Genomic DNA, 17,517 nt, shown 5'->3' with positions numbered 1-17,517 from the left:
CCTTTTCCACTAGTTCGTTAACAGCAATATAAAATCCCCTCAGATCTTGGTGTTTTTCTCTCATGTTATCAAATACGCAGTTTGTGACACATTTGCTTTGCAAATCTCAAAGATTCATATAAAATACCCTAAACATTTGCCCCACTGCTCTCTAGTTGTCTATTTCTAATTGAATATCCCCTGAGATTTTTCCCCTGTCTCTCTAATTATAAAATACTAAGAAAATCTCAGATTTACACCTTTTCTCAGATTCTTGAACATGGATATAAAATGTTTGCAAATGTTGCCAATTTCCTCTTTATTCATTTATCAAATATTGATGTGAAACACTCAGATTTTACCTCCTATCAACAACTGATATAAAATCCCTCTGATTTTCCACTTTCCTCTCTATAATTTGCAAAATGGATCCAAAATCTCTCAGATTGGGAACTCTTTCATTTCTGAACGTTGCTCTCAAAGCTCAGGTTTTGCCTCTTTCTGTGTCATTATCAAATGTCAGTTAAAAATCCTATCGGGTTTGGGGCTGTTCCCGTGTTTCTAAATCCCAGCAACTTCTTCCTTCGAGGGAACCGTTGCCCTGAGTTCTTCTCCATCCTGGAGGTTGCAGGGGGTGAAATTGCCCAGAGATCATCTTTCCCGACTCCTTTGTGAATCATTTGGTCCCTCCTTTACCTCTGTTAAAATGTTTGCCAAAGAAAGAGACCAGCCAGATATTTAATACACATCAAAGCCAGAGGCCTCCCCCTGTTTGGGGGGTCAGTGGTTCCCAACCAGTTACAGAAGAGTTGGCTGGACCCTTTTCACCAGCTGGCACGGGATGATGAGGTCACTCTGAGTGCAGTGTGAGTTGAGAAGTATCCCAAACCCCATGGCAAATGGCCTTGGTGAGGGGTTGCTTCCGCAGTGCTAAGATGCAGCCACCTCTGGGGTGGATCCATGGTGGCCATTATTTGGTAGTGACAGGCCATGGACATTTCTTATCTATTTTGTCCCTCCAGGTCTTCCATTCTCCAGTTCAAGAGGCATCCCCAGGGCTCCTCTGCCTGTGTGACTGGCCAGCAGGGGGCGGTGGTCACTTTCTAGCCACTTCTCAGGCACTGTGAGGTAACAGTGTTGCTGGGTGGGGGTGGGGCTGTGGGGGGAGATAGCAGCTGAAGGGGGATTGTGGTGGGGGGAGGCCTCTGGGTGGCTGGGCAGGGGGTACCCTAGTGAGGTTGGTGGGTTCTGGAGATTTGGGGTTTCAGAGGGTGGTTGTGATGTGCCCAGCCCTGAGGCTGTGGGTCCTGGAGGTGGGTATCGCTGGGGGCCTGTTGGCTGCAGAACAGCCGGGGTGGGCGTCTCTTGGGGAGGCGGGACAGGGGGTTAGAGGGAGCCTGGTGCTGTGCCAGGGGCTCTGTCTGGGCTTCCCCCGCAGACTCCTGGGATCGCTGCCGTGCCCAGTGCGCAGAGTGTGTGTGGGAGAATCCCCGGTGCTACCAGGGGGTGCCCCTGTAAAGCATCAGGGGATCCCGCAGGGGGGAGGAGGGGGTGCCAGGCAAAGGGCAGGGCAGATCCTGCTGGAGGGCAGGGGTGGAGGGTGTCCTAGGCAGGCAGTGAGGGACTGAGTTCCCAGTGGGGGTCCCTTTGGGGGGGTCTCTGGCTGTTGGGGTCTCTTGGGGAGGGGAAAACACTTTGGGACTCCCAACCTGGCAATGAAGATCTGGTGGGGGTTCTCTGGCCAGTGGGGTGAGGGGAGGGAGAAGGGAGATTAAAAATGTCTCTGTGGGCTTAGCCTGGCAGCAGGGGCCAGGTCTACATTGTAATAAACAGATTGAGCATTTCCCAGCATGGCAGAATCTAGCGTGTCTGTCTGCAGGGAAAGGGCCTGGGGGAATTATGATGTGAAATTAACTAAAACCGGTTCTGAAACACCCACAACTGCCCTTCTCCCCCAGACAGGCTGCAGAATGACGTCCATGTTTTGCTCCAGCGCATCCCAGCCTGGCGTGGGACAGGGAAGAGAAATGGCTGCAGTGGAGCCAACTCAGGTAGAGATTATCGGGGGGTTGCTGGTGGGTTCCTGCTGGAGGAGAGGGAGAGCAAATACACTGGAGATGGGAAGGTTTGCACAGTCTGGTCTGGAGGTTGGAGCGGGGCAGGAAATGCACAGCGTGGGGAAAGGAGGAGGCCAGGGTGTAGCAAACCTGCTGGGAGTTATTTAATAAGTGGCCTAGATTCTAGGTACAGACCCAGGAAGTTCGGAGGTGGAAATGTCCTAATTTGTGAAGAAAGAAAATAGCCCACCTACATGGGGCTGGTAAAACTGACCAGACTCCCAGACTCCCAGTGCTGGAGCCTGACCTCACTAACCAGCGGCTGCTGTGAGATATGAAGGGGGCACCCATGAGTCAGGCTTATTGGAGCTGCCTCTCCCTTCATATCCCGCTCCTCACAAGGAGGAGGCTATTGGGCTTCCTACCAGGGAGCTCTCCCTGGACCCTGCTAGGGGCTCCATCTCCTGTATCAGTCGGTGGCCAGTAGGTGTGTGATGGATCTGCTGGGAGAGACAAGGGGCTCTCTCTTCGTCCCCTCACCCTGGTATTTGTTGGATACGCTGAGCGGGGTGGGGGTGGGACTCTGTTGAGTGGGATCCACCCAGAGCTTCCATTTGATTGGCTCCTCTCTGCCACAAATAGTGGGGCTGTGCGTGGGGAAAGAGGTGACCTCGCTGGGTAAGGGTTCCTGTCCCCTCGGATCTTGGAAGGGGAAAATGAAGAGAGATGGTTCATGCCAGCCCCATGATGCCACCTCTACTCTGTCCTGTTTCAGCATCACACCAATATGCCAGTGACACACACACACTACCAGAGACCCTCCCCTGCTGCAGAACACTTTGGGAACAGAGCACAGGAGCCGTATCGCACAGTGTCAAATAGCTCCTGTTTGCTCAAGTGAAACTGGGGGTTAGGTCTGGCATAACTGTTCCATACCCCTAATCATTTTTGTTGCCCTTTTCTGAACCTTTTCCAATTCCAATATATCTTTTTGAGATGGGGCGACAACATCTTCATGCAGTATTCAAGATGTGGGTCTATCATGGATTTATTTGCTGTTTTTACAATTATGATATATGATATATTCTGTCGTATCTGTCCCTTTCTTAATTATTTCCAACATTGCTTGCATCATATTTTGCAATATATTCCAAATAAGGTAATTAACGTGCAACATATGTGTCGTTGTTTGGGGTTTTAAGCTTTAAAAGGCTTTAAAGGAGGATAATATTCAGTAGATTATGCATTTTCAAATGATACCTCACAAGCCATACTGTGTACAAAATTGATCATGATTTTCTAGAAGAGTGAGCACAGTGACACAGTGTCTGTGTGTGTGTTCCCAGCAGATATGTGGGTATTTCAATCCCTCATAAGCATAGTGTTCGGCATCTTCAAGGCCCTGGGGAACTGGTCCTGGGAATTTACTGGTTTACCAAGTGTGACACTGGATGGAATTGTGAGACACTTTGGTATTAATAATAAAATAATAATATAATCTGATAAAATTGCAATGAATCGTGCTCGATATACCATGTAAGGTGTCAGTAAAAATGTTATGATTTGCCAAGTATGATAATATTGTTTCTATGTTTGTATCACCTTTGTATTGTGAGTTATAGATATGTAGGGTATATCTGTATTTCCAGACTTGTGCAGTGTTTCTGGGTGACACCCCCAGACATATTGGCATCAACACTGCCTAGCCTGTTTGATGGCCCATTGACGATCATCAGCTGTACAATAAGCCCATGGAAAGGACCAAGGCTCACCTATTGAGTCAGCAAGACATGCCGGGGTATGCCTGTGTAATGAGAACTCCAAGGCTTTTCCATGCCACGTGCTTTGAAGCTTGTGTTTGGGACACAGGAAGTACAGGACACATGGCAAAAGGAATGTAAAGGGCAGCTGCATCATCTCCATTTTGTCTTCAATCCCCCTTCCTACCTCTGGAGCAACTTCTCTACAAACTGAAGCCTTGAACAAAGGACTGAATGACCCATCCAAACTGTGGATGTGTTCCAGACGGACTTTCAAGCCAGCAACTCACCAATACTGCTAAGAACCTGATATATCCATTTTGGAATGTATCTGACTGCGTTCCCATTTAACTTCTTTCTGTCTTTCTTTTGTTTAAACCTTTAGTTTAGATGCTAAAGGATTGTCTGGAAGGATGGAATTTTGGGTAATATCCAAACCTATACTGACCTGGTGATGTGGGTGACCCTTTGGGGTCAGAGGAACACTTTGTTTATGTGAGCAGAGTTTTTAAATAACCTCTCACTGTACTGGACCTAGCTGCTGATTGGGAGTCAGAGAACAGGGATGCAATAAAGGGGGCTGTGTGATTTCTTTTTTCAGCTTCTCGATAACCCGTGTGGGGGATCAGAGGCACAGTTGGTGACTGGTCGGTGAGTTTAACTTCAGTGTTAACCAGCAGTTTTGGGAGCATCTGCTCTCCCTTTTTCAGCCTGCCCTAACTTTGGCATTTTCAGTGAGAACTGCCCCTGGCCCACCAGGTCACAGTAAGCACTGAAGTTAAATTAATAGAATGTTTTTTTATGCCCAAGTCTTATGAAATCAACTGAACTCCTTTGTTTTCTTTCATCTGAGCAGGGTTTCTAGTTTTCCAGCGTGATGTGATCTCCCAGCTGGAACAGGGGGAAGAGCCATGGGTCCCAGACCTCCAGGGTTCAAAGGAAAGAGAGATCCTGAAATCTCCCTGCACAGGTGAGGAAACATTAAACCACCTCAGAATCTGTAAGTGCCTGAAGGAAACATCTGGAATGCCCAACAAAGCTCTTGGGGAGATCTCTCAGTTCATTATTGTCCCTTGCAGAGGTCATATCCTCAGGGTAAATATAGTTCATGGCTTCCTATAGATCCTAGCAGACACCAGGCAGTAGCTTCCTCCCTTCCCCCTGGGGATTTGGATGGGATGTGAAGGCTGAATTCATCCCCCTCCTCTCTCCTATTTGGGGGAAGAGTTTGGGGGAGTTCAGCTCCTGATTTTTATTTGACCTGTCTTCAGCACTTGTTTTTGTTTGGTCTTCCCCTTTCCATCCCTGTTTGATGTTTCTGTCTCTATCACAGCAGGTGATGCAAAGGCATGTGAGAAAGAGGAGCAGAATTCTCAGCCTGAAAATGTTGAGCCAGTGGGTAAAAACAGAGCATTATCGCAAAGATGGAAAAGGAATGTGTCCAGGAGTCATAAGCAGGGAAACTCCTGGGAGATTCAGCACAGACCAAAAACAGATCAAGGAAACCAGCCAGGGAAGAAAGTGGATAAATTTATTTCCTGTTGGGGAACTCAGAAGATCCTCATGGAAACCACAACACAGCAGGATATTCTCAGGCGAAAGAGAAAAAATACATGCAGGGAGTGTGGAAAACCTTCTCTCACAGCCCAGCCCTAGCTGTACATCAGAGAATCCACACAGGGGACAGGCCCTATGAATGCACTGAGTGTGGGAAAACCTTCAATCGCAGTTCGCACCTTATTAGTCATCAAACAATCCACAGAGGAGAGAGGCCCTATGAATGCCGTGAGTGTGGGAAATGCTTCACTAGCAGCTCAAACCTTTCTCAACATCAGAGAATCCACACAGGAGACAGGCCCTATGAATGCACTGAGTGCGGAAAACCTTCAATCGCAGTTCGCATCAAACAATCCACGAGGAGAGAGGCCCTGTGAATGCAGTGAGTGTGGGAAATGCTTCACTAGCAGCTCAAACCTTAGATTTAATTTACCCTGGTTCCTCAACTGTTGCTACAGCTCTAGTACCCATCAATCCAAAGACTGAGAGAAATGGAGAGTTCCAACCTTTGTCCTTTTAGTATCTTATTGTTCGTCTCTGTTTTTGTGCTGGCCTTTCTATTCTATCATTTTCTGCCTTTGTTTAGTGGTAACAGTTGGTTTCCATCACTCATGTTTATCTGTTTAAATCTCTCTCCGTTGTTAAATAAATGTTTTACTTGTTCGATAACTGTACTCAGGTGCTGTGTGAGATACAGTAGCAATGGTCCACAGTAAAACTAGTAACCTGGGATACTTGGGGAAGAGAGGATCTGGGATTTCACCAGGTATCTGGTGATATGGGCTGGACCCCAGAGGGGGACACATTGAAGGAACTCAAGGGTTAAGGTGGCTGCTGTAGCTCAGAGGAGGGTCCTTGAGTTCCAGCAGGCTGGTGAGTTTGGTCACTAACATCCAGCTGCCAAATGCCAAACTCCCTCTTCCTTGTGGCAGGTGGCAACAAGGAGACTCACAGCCCTCAGCACCCTGAGAGGGTCACAATGTGTCTCTATGTTGATCCACCTGTCAAATTCACACAGGGAAAGCTCCCGATAGCACAAAACTCTGCCCTGTGAAATCATGGAACATGTGCTCTTTGCTCTGTGAAAGCATGTAAAGAATCCAAGCACTGGAGGACAGGGTTTGGGTCCAGAGTGACCTAGACAAATTGGAGGATTGGGCCCAAAGAAATCTGAGGAGGTTCAACAAGGAGAAGTGCAGAGTCCTGCACTTAGGATGGAAGAATCCTATGCACTGCCACAGACTGGGGACTGACGGAGTGAGGGGGGTTTGATAGCAGCCTTCAACTACCTGAAAGAGCAGCAGTGTGGGCTTTCTCCTGGCCACTTTTGCTGGGCTGGGCAGGCAGCCTGGAGGCCTTTCTAGAAGAGCATTGGGAACTGAGTTAGAAAAACCAATGTGAAAACCAGAACCTCAGGTTTAGACTCATTTATTTATAATATTAAATCTTCAATTCTAGTGTCACAGTCAATACAATTGCTTCAGCCTGATAGTTGCCCAAAGGGAAACTTAACGTCTCTCCAAGGGGAGTGGAGAGAAAACACTTTTCAGTGTCCAAGAGAGACAAGGCGGGTGAGGGTAAGAGCTTGCAAAGGACCAACCTCTGTTGGTGAAAGAGACAAGCTGTGGAGCTAACCCAGCACCCTTCTTCAGTTCTGTGTAGCCTGGAAGGTCGTCTCTTCCATAACCAGCAGTTAGAACATAAGAACAGCCACACTGAGTCAGACCAGTTCATCTAGCCCACTCTCCCGAAAGTGGCCAATGCCCGGCGCCCCAGGGGACCCCTGGGACCCACATGGATACAACACCACCACAAACAAGGTTAAAAGTCAATGCACATGGGAGAAGCATCTTGTGTTTCCATGGGCGGTAGGTTTGTAGAAATTTTGGTGGTGCCCAGAACCTGCCCAAACTCCGCCCCCCACCTGCCCAAGGTTCTGGGAGGGAGTTTGGGGTGTGGCTGGGGATGAGAGGTTTGGGGTGTGGGAGGGGGCTCAGGGCTATAGCAGAGGGTTGGGGTGTGGGGTGATGGCTGTGTGGTGGAGCTGGGGATGAGGGGTTCATGATGCAGGAGGGGGCTCAGGGTTGGGGCAGACGGTTAGGGTGCAGGGGGATGAGGGCTCTGGCTGGGGCTGGGAATGATGGGTTTGGGGTGTGGGAGAGGCTCAGTGCTAGAGCAGAGGGTAGGGGTGTGGGGGGTGAGGGATCTGTCTGAGGCTGGGGGGTTTGGGGTGTTGGAGAGGCTCAGGGCTGGGGCAGAGGGTTAGGGTGCAGGGGGATGAGGGCTGTGTCTGGGATGGGGATAAGGTGTTTGGGGTGTGGGAGGGCTCAGGACTAGGGCAGAGGGTTGGGGTTCAGGGGTGTGTGAGGGCTCTATCTGGGGCTGGAGATGAGGGGTGTGGGGTGTTGGTGGGGGCTCAGGGCTGGGGCAGAAGGTTGGGGTGTGCGGGGATGTGGACTCTGGCTGGGACTGGGGATGGGAGGTTTGGGGTGAGCTCAGGGCTCAGGCAGAGGGTTGGGGTGTGCAGGGGATGAGGACTCTGGCTGGGACTGGGGATGGGAGGTTTGGGGTGTGGGAGGAGCTCAGGGCTGGGGCAGAGGGTTGGGGTGTGGGGGAATGAAGGCTCTGGCTGGGACTGGGGATGGGAGGTTTGGGGTGTGGGAGGGGCTCAGGGCTCAGGCAGAGGGTTGAGGATGTGGTGGGGGGGTGAAAGCTCTGACTGGGGGTGTGGGCTCTGGGGTGAGGCAGGGCTGGATGAGTTTGGGGTGCAGGCAGGCTGCTCTGGGACAAGGGACAGAAAGGAGGACTCCCCCCAGCCCTTTCCCTGCTGGCAGCAGCAAGCTCTGGGGGAGGAACCCCTCATTCCCCCCCCCCAGCAGCACCCTCACTCCCACCACTGTCACTGCAGGTGCTCCTAGGGCCCTTCTCAGGTCCAGGAATCTCCCTCGCCTCCCCCATTATGGGTGCCGGGGGGTGCTGCATGCACCTCCTCCCCTGCTGTTGCCCTTGACTGTAGCCTCACTGGGGGTGGGGGATGGGGGTGTCTCCTTGCCCAGCATGGGGCAGGAGTGGTGACTGCAGGGGGGGGGGGGCTGTGATGGTGGAGGGTCCCGCTGGAAAAGGGAAGGGTCAGAGGTGGAAGGGCAGGCTCAGAGTCAGTCTGCCCTGGCAGTGAGTTGGGAAGGGGGGGCACTAGGACCCTGTGGCAGCAGTTGCTGCAGGGAGGCAGCATGGAGCTGCATGGAAGAGGCAGGGATGCTCTGCTCCCTCCGGGGCCCAGGGACATGCATGGGGCCAGCAAGGGGGTCCGGGGGACACTCGGGGGAAGCACGGGGGGTGGCAGGTGGGGCCAGAGGGGAGACCCAGCCCCAAACTTTGGTGTAGCTGGGCCCCAGGGCTCTGAATATTGCTGGTGCCCAGGCACCACGTGGGTATATAACTCGCCGCCCATGTGTGTTTTATTCCTTATGTCCTAGTCCCATCATGTGGCCATTTCCTTTTCTTACTTTCTGTTAAAAGCTTTGGTGTTTTGCACAGAAACATTATTTCCCCAGGAGAGACCCAGGAGTGGGGGCTGCATTCCTGTACCAAACAGTCACTGGAAGGGGGCAGACAAAGGCCTTTAGGACGAGGCGTCCGTCACTTTCAAAAGATCATCTCCCTCCTGCAGGTCACTGGCAGCCTGAATTTGTTCCTTATCCTCCCAGAGTCTGGGGGCTGGAATCAGCACTACCCAGCCCCTCCGTGTGTAGCAGGAACAAACACAAACCTGGGCTTTAAAACAAGCTGTCCCCTTCCTTCTCAGGGAAGATTTTTCTGTGATTGAAGTTGAGCTTCAGTTCCCCTCTCCTAGGGGCGGGGCGGGTGTCGGGCCAGCTCCCAGTGAGATCTGTATTCACCTTTGCACCCTTTCAGTCACTCTGGGATGGTAAATCTGCTCCCAGCTGTCAGGCAGCTTCCAGCCCATCCACCCTGCTCACTAACTCTGTGGTCATGTGTCACCCCCTCTGCCAGCACACACAGCCTGCAGGAAAGCTACTCCTGCCAGATGCATTGGTGGTATAGTGGTGTGTGTCGGTGCCTTCCAAGCACTTGATCTGGGTTTGATTCCAAGCCAATGCAATAATGGCTTTTCTCTTTTGTTGTTTCCTCAGCTGGAAGTGGTTTAATTTCAGTCACATTGTGTTACAATCACATTATCTATAGAATGAAACAATAAATGTGTCAAAGTCCAGCAGGTCATACAGGATGGAGGCACACAAGGGGCTGGAATGTGTCATCTGAGAAAGACAGAACCCTTGGAAACCTGCATCTCCCATCCCCTGGCCTTGCGTGTTATGATTCCAGCTGCGTGAGCTGTTTGTAGGATGTTCCTGCATGGTGGGGAAATGAAGTTTTGAGTCAGTTTTTGCTCCTGCAGATTCCTTTGTTGTTACAATTATAATGACATGAACAAAAAGGAGGCAAAATAAACATAAACCCCAAATTGCAATACAGGTGGAGAAAGGGAAGATCACGGTTAAGCCAAACATGTCAAAATTAAAATTAATACAAAAAAGGGGATGGGGGAAAGAGCTCAGGTATGTGGAGATCCCCTTGATATTTCAACGCACATTGTTAGAATCAAAGTTCAGACTTGACACTGGAAAACCCGCAGCTACCCAGCTCTGTGAACACCTGTGATGAGCAAGATGGAGTTGGGACACCTGTTCTGCTTCAATCATTTATTTTCTCTCTTTCTTCTCCCCCCCAATTCCTCGTCGCCAATGTCTCTGCCTTTCTCCTCTTGCTCCCTCTCCCCCTTCCCTTTCCCAGGAACTCACACTCTACAGCATTTAGGAAAAGCCAGAGCTCCCATGTTCTGCACATGATCCTGTGTCAGAGGCCGTGTAACCCAGGTCAGAACCAGTCACCAGAACAATATGACCCTTTATGGGCGACTTCTCTGCCTGCTCTGCAATTTACACACAGCCCCACTGAAGGGGGTAGGGTACAGCTCTGACTGAGAGGCCCCACAGGAGAAACTTCAGCCCAAAGACAAATTTGTGTGAAATGTTGAGAAGTGAAGAGCCTCCTTCCCCTCCCCCCAAAGCCCCAGAACTCTAGTGTCACCCCCGTGGCACCAGGATAGGGAACCCAGTGAGATGAGGTTACAGAATACAAGGGGGAGGGAGCAGGGGAGAGAGGTGACAGGGAATCTCTCTCTTTCCTTCTCTCTTCACTTTCTGTTCTTCTCTTTCCTTCCAGGAACTGCAGTCACAGCAGGGAGGGGTTTGTCTCTTTATTGGGGATCCCTCTGTGTCACGGAGGCTGCACAAGTCATAGATTCTGTGACTTCTGCAGTGGCCACTGTGGCTGACTCCGTGGCTGCCCCAGCAGCTGGCCTGGGGGCAGCCTGAGCAGTGGTTCCAAGGGTGGCAGGAGCAGCCACAGCTCAGTGGCTCCTGGCACCTGTCCCGAGGTGGCCGGAGCAGGGCTGGCCTCTGGGGCTCCCCTCACCTGGCAGCATCTGGAGTGGCCGTGGGTCCCCGGGGCTTCTCCCCCAGTACATGGTGCCATGGGCCCCCCGGATTCCCTGCGCCCACAGCTGGTGCCACGGACCACGTGGGCCTCCCTCCCCAAGACTCAATGAGGGGTATTTATGGTATAAGTCATGGCCGGGTCATGGGCAATGAGCGTTTGGTTTTTGCCCGTGATCTGTCCATGACATTTACTAAAAATACCTGGGATTAAATCTTCGCCTTCCTCATTATCGATCAAATAAATCGAAACGCCTCCACCTGCAAGTGGATTTAGCCCAGGACCCTCAGAGTCAGCAACTGTTTCGCCCCCACTGAGCTCTCTGGTCAGGTGTCCTAGCGCTGGAAGCCTCCTGTTTAGATCCTAAAATAGCGTTTTTGCACCGGGGGGCTGAAATTTTGGATTGGACATTGTAGCTCCACCGTTATTTTACTGAATTGCTTCAAAACAGCAAGTGTAGAAAGTCTCCTAAGTGCCAGGCTCTCTGCCATGGAAACAGCTGCCCCTGCTCTCCAGGAGTCTGTGCGTTCCACACAGCAACGTCCAAACCTGCTCCACACTGAAGGGGGGTCAGACAGTGACAGGGTTGGTAACACAAATACTTCAGACTATTAACTCCAGGTCCCTTCCTTTCTTTAACCCAGGATGTGCCAGTCAACTGGTAACCATGGCGTTATCTTCACCTTAAAATACCTCTCAGTGCATTTTCAGTGAGCCCTCCACCCCCTGCCCTCCCTGCAGGCAGCCCCTGCCTCCAGCCAGCCCCGCATCCCCTGCCCTGCCTGCAGCCAGCCCCTCTCTGCAGCCAGCCCTGCACCCCCTGCCCTGCCCGCAGCCAGCCCGTCTGCAGCCAACCCCGCACCCTCTGTCCTGCCCACAGCCAGCCCCTCTCTGCAGCCAGCCCTGCACCCTCTGCCCTGCCCGCACCAGCCGCATCCTCCCTGCTCTGCCTGCAGCCAGCCCCTCACCCCTGCCCACAGCCAGCCCCTGCCACACCCCCTGCCCTGTCTCCAGCCAACTCCTGCCGCACCCCCCTGCCTGAAGCCAGCCAGTCCCGCACTCCTCTGTCTCCAGCCCTACCAACCCCTTATGCACCCCCCTGCGTCCCTGCCTGAAGCCAGCCAGCCTGCCCCACACACCCGTCTCCAGCCAGCCCTGCACCCCTTGCCCTGCCTGAAACCAGCCAGCCTGCCCCACACACCCCCGTTTCCAGCCAGCCCCGCACCCCTTGCCCTGCCTCCAGCCAGACCCTGCCCTGCAGTTCCCAGGGCAGTAACCCTGCACACCTGCTTCAATGAGGGGGGCAGGGAGCAGCTGGGACCCCACATGTGCACACCTGAGGGTGACCAGACAGCAAGTGTGAAAAATCGGGACAGGGAGTGGGGGGGGGGTAATAGGATCCTAGATAAGAAAAAGACCCCAAAATTGGGACATCTGGTCACCCTAGCACACCCCCAGGACTCCTGAGTTCCATTGCTGGGTTTCCTACTGGTTCCACTGCTGGTTGTTTTCCTTTTCCTGGGGGACTCTGGGCAAGTTGCTCCCCCCTCTAGGGCTCCATCCCCAGCAGGCAAATGGGGATTTCGTACCTTCCCGCTATTGGAACGTGCTGGGAGAATCCCCCAGCCAAAGCTGCTCTGACAGCGCTAAGCAGCATCTGACCATTCAAGGTCGGAGCGCACTGCCCAGGAGGAGGAGTGTCTGGCTCTGGGGTTTCACTTCAGCCCAGTCTAGAGAGAGGGGCCCAGCCATGGGGTTTGGCTCAAGAAGACCAAGTCTCCAATTTGTTACGGGCGTTTTGGATTCCAATCCTGAGCTCCAAAGTGCTTGGTGTCAGTTGCACATTTTAGAAGCAGGCTCTCCACTCCATTTTCCAAATCATTCATGAAACTATTGAATAGCACCGGACCCCAGACTGATCCCTGCCGCACTCACAAGGTGCACCCTCTCCGTTGGGCAGCCAAACCTGGAGAAGGGCCCTTGGAGTCTGGGCTTTCAACCAGCTCTGCACCCACATGACACTGATTGCATCTAGACTGGTTTGCTTGTGAGAATGTCCTGCGGGACTGTGTCAAAAGCCTTAGTAACCCCGAGATAGATCCCATCTACTGTTTACCCACCTCCACTAGGCCTGGAACCCTGCCCAAGAAGGAAAGAGGCTGGGTTTGGAATGATTTGTTCTTGACAAATCCATGCTCCCTTGTCCTAAGAAGCTGCTGGGGCTTCTGTGAGTGTTTGACCCTATGATTCCCCCCAGCCCCCACTCCTGCCCCACGCTGGGGATGAGGAAGCCCCCACTCCTACCCCCAGTGATGCGCAGCAGGCTGCACAGGGGAGGCAGGAAGCCACATGTGAAGGCAATGCCCCCTCCCCCAGCACCCATCAACCCACCTGCCACAGGAGGGATGGGAGAGGGAGGCTTCCTAGACCTGAGCAGCTGGGGCTTGGGTGAATTTTATGACACCCTGCTCCCCAGCCCCATAGCCACCACCCTGCAGACCCCACTTCTGCCCCATGCTGGGCAAAGGGCAGCCCCATCCCCCATCCACAGTGAAGTTATGGTGAGGGGCAGCAATATGAAAGGCACCTGTGATGGCAACCCCCCCCCCCCACCCAGTACCCATCATAGGGGAGGGGAGTGAGCTTTCTGGACCTGAGAGGGGCCCTAGGAGCATGTGCAGTGACTGTGGTGCAGAGTGAGTGTGCTGTGGGGGGCAGGGGAGGAGAGGAGGGGTTCCTCCCCTGGAGCTTGCTGCTGCCAGTGGTGGTGATGGGGAGTCCTCTCTGGCCCTAGCCCTGGGGCAGCCTGTCTGCACCCCAAGTTCCTTATCCCCAGCCCTGTGCCCCCAGCACCCCAACCCTGAGCACCCTCCTGCACTGTGAACCCCTCATCCCCAGCCCCACCCCAGAGCCCTCACCTGAGGGGAAAAACGTGCAACTTAAATTTGGTGGTCAGTTTGGAGGTCAGTTTGGAGTATCATTGTGTTTAGCACAATACTTGATTATTTTACACCCCTTTAAAGTATATAACTAGTCGTATACAGGTGTTCCAAAGTGGGAATGTTCTTCTCTGAATACTGTGTGGGTGCCTCAGTTTCCCCTATGCATTTCTTAAGGCTCTAGATGGTGGGATAAGGGGGTGTGATTGTTGTAGAGCCCTAGCGGGACAGTGTGAGCTGTCTGCACAGAGAATGGCTGCAACCCTGTCTCCTGGTAACTGATGGCCTGGGCCACTCTCCTGCAAGATGCCAACTGAAGGTGTTGGAGAACAGAGAGATCGGGTGGCCTCCTAATGCCTGGAAAAGAGACAAAGGCCAGAGGACGGAGTGTCAGTGCCTGTGCGGACTTCTGGGAAGTGCATGGTGTGGAAGGGGCTGCTGTGATGCTTTGGAACAACTCCATACAAAGCCAGTCAGGACTCTGGGGGAGCCTCCTCTCTCTGAGCAGACTGTCTCCCCTTCCCTCCCGCCCCGCCAGCTGCACCCAGGGGAGCCCCGGGCCCCAGGCTCTGTCCCCACCTGGAGCCCAGCGGGGCCGGGGGCAGCTCCTGCTGCAGCTGAGAACAGCGGCTCCGCTCCGGCCCGGGCGGCTCCAGCGCTGCTGGCAGCACGTGGCCACCAGGGAGCAGCTGCTGAGCCCGGGCTCCTGCGTCACAATGTGCCAGAGCCCCGCCCCCAGGAGCTGCCCCGCCCCCGGGCTGTGCCAGAGCCCCGCCCCCAGGAGCTGCCCCGCCCCTGGCCTGTGTCAGAGCCCCGCCCCCAGGAGCTACCCCGCCCGCAGGAGCTCCCCCGCCCCCGGGCTGTGCCAGAGCCCCACCCCCTGGAGCTGCCCCGCCCCCGGCCTGTGCCAGAGCCCCGCCCCCAAGAGCTGCCCCGCCCCCGGGCTGTGCCAGAGCCCCGCCCCCAGAAGCTGCCTCGCCCCCGGGCTGTGCCAAGCCCCGCCCCAGGAGCTGCCTCGCCCCGGCCTGTGCTAGAGCCCTGCCCCCAGGAGCTCCCCCGCCCCATGAGCTGCCTGACCCCGGGCTGTGCCAGAGCCCCACCCCCTGGAGCTGCCCCACCCCCCGCCTGTGCCAGAGCCCTGCCCCCAGAGCTGCCCCACCCCTGGGCTGTGCCAGAGCCCCGCCCCCAGGAGCTGTCCCGCCCCCGGCCTGTGCTAGAGTCCCACCCCCTGGAGCTGCCCCACGTTAGGTCTCTGCGATTTGTTCTCCTGTCTCCTTCCCAGAACCCCCTGCTCCCAGCTGCTCCCTTCCTGTGTCTGCAAACACCCCCCCGGGCGGGCTGCAGCACTTGCTGGGGCTGGCTCCAGTGGCTGAAGTTGCCTCCGTCTCTGATCACCCGGGGAGAACAAACAGAGGAGATGGGCCCAGGGTGTGAAAGCGGAATTAGGGGGCAGGGAAAGGAGGACTGTTTGGAAAGGTGGGTTTTTGCGGCGGGGGGGGGGGTGATCCAGATGGACTCAGAAGTTGGGCAGTAGAGGCTCAGGAAAATTGAGGGGAACCCCCTGGGTGTCCCAGTGTTGGCCAGGGATTGTACAGCACCTAGCGCAATATGGGGTCCCAGAGCCGTAACTAGCTATTTTTGCACCCAACGCAAAAATATAAAATTGTGCCCCCCATAGGGTACAGGAGGGGGAGGGGGAGCCCAGGGCTGGGGCAGCAGAGGGTGTGTGGGTGGGGGAGCACTGGTGGGGAGGGGGGAGCACAGAGCTGGGGCAACGTGGGGTGTGTGTGGGGAGAGCCCACGGCAGGAGGGTGCAGGACAGGGGGGCAGAGCCCAGAGTTAGGGTGGCAGGGGTGTGTATGTGGGGGGGAGAGCCCAGGACTGGGGTAGTAGAGGGTTCAAATGGCGGGGGAGCCCAGGTGTTGGGCAGCAGGAGGGTGTGGGTGGGAGCAGATAAATTTTTTTTTCCTTTGGGTGGCAAAAAAATCTATAGCCAGCCCTGCCTCCACCCACTGTGAGGTAGGTAGAAGTGGATCATTATTATCCCTACTCGAAAGAGGGAGAAGCTAAGGCTGAGAAAGGAGAATTGACTTGTCGTAGGTCACACACCCATCCAGTGGCAGAGTTGGGAATAGGACCCAAGAGCCCTGATTTTCAAACTAACCATCGGATCTTGAATTTCAGACATTGAATGACCTGAATAAAGTGCTCTGATGAGCTCCAGACTAACAGCAGTGACAGTAAATATTCAGCAAGTATTTGAGGAGAACTGCAATGTTAGAGAGAATCGTGAGCTGCTTAGAGACAATTAATGCAGAGAAGCAGCAAAATTCATCAAACAGAGAACTGGTTCTGACTTATTTACTTGGTCTTGAAAGAGAACAACAAGGATCTGAGTCTCCTCCCTGTCAATAACCCCCTGCTCAGCCAATCAGGGGAGAGACTGAGGACGGGAGGCGGAGGGTTCTCACCAGAGAGCCCAAAGGATGGCCCAGCTCACTGGTGGGGATCACTGCCCGAGCTCTATTTCAGCCCCACAGTTTTGGGTGGACCTCCCACAGTGGGAGCTGCAGAGCACTCCCCTGCCACACACACACACACACCCTCCTGGTGTTGGGAGGTGAACAGGAGAAAGGACAAAAGAAGCAAGAGATGAAGAGAAAGGAAGGAGGGAGGGAGGGAGGAAAAGGGGAAACAAAAAGGACAAACCCTAATGTCCCCAGTGAGTCTAAGGGACAAAATCCCAGGTGCAGAATAAAATTCTGCCTCCTTAAGCTCGTGTTTTCCATGCCTAGAATTCAACTGTCACCAGCTGGATCAGACTGAACAGGTTTCAAACCTCCAGGAGGCTCTTACCTTCTAAACAGGGACGGCTGTTTTCCAGTAAAATCACTACAAGGGAAGGAGAAAACTCGAAAGAGGTTCCTGCTGGCACTCACGTCCGTGAACCCGAATACTCTCTCAGTCCTCAGAGAGAGACCTGGAGAAGGAGACTTGCTGAAGCAAAACCACAGGGGTCTCTGAGGTTTCCCTGGCCCCTCGCCCCTGTCCTGCCTGGCTGATGTCAGCATCTCTCTGTGAGGTCACCACCTCCCCACCACCTTTGACCAATAGTCTGAGGTCCTGCAAAAGGCCTTTGTGATGTCACTGCCACACCCCTCCCTTGCTGTGCCAATGTCCTGCCCCTGGCCAGGCACTTTGGAGGTTTGAGCTACTCCCTGGGGATCACCCCACTCAAGGAGCGTTCGGTCTAGGCAGCAAGCCGGCTAGACAGGAAAACATCAGACGCTGCTCCCAATGCTACATTCAGTTTTTCAGAAATTAGTCGACTTCATGGCCAGAAGAGACCATTAGAGCATCTAATCTGACCCCCTGCGTATCACAGGCCTCCTGTAGGACACAAGAGCTACTTTTGGGGCAAACACATTCCAGAAAGGCATCTAGTCTTCATGAAATGACATCAGGAGATGGCGAATCCACCACTTTCCTTGGTAGCTTGTTCCTGTGGTGAATCATCCTTGTTGTTGAATATTTGTGCCTTAGTTGTAATATGAATTTGTCTCTTTTCATCTTCCAGCCATTGGGTCTTGTTAGGCCCTTTTCTGCTCAATTAAAGAGCCCTTTAATACCCAATCTTTTCTCTCCATTAAGGCACTTCAACACTTCAGTGAAGTCACCTTTCAATCTTCTTTTGATAAGCTAAAC

The sequence above is a fragment of the Mauremys reevesii genome, linkage group 14, assembly GCF_016161935.1.
Source record: "Mauremys reevesii isolate NIE-2019 linkage group 14, ASM1616193v1, whole genome shotgun sequence".
Lineage (NCBI taxonomy): Eukaryota > Metazoa > Chordata > Testudines > Geoemydidae > Mauremys > Mauremys reevesii.
This window is presented reverse-complemented; position numbering follows the sequence as displayed.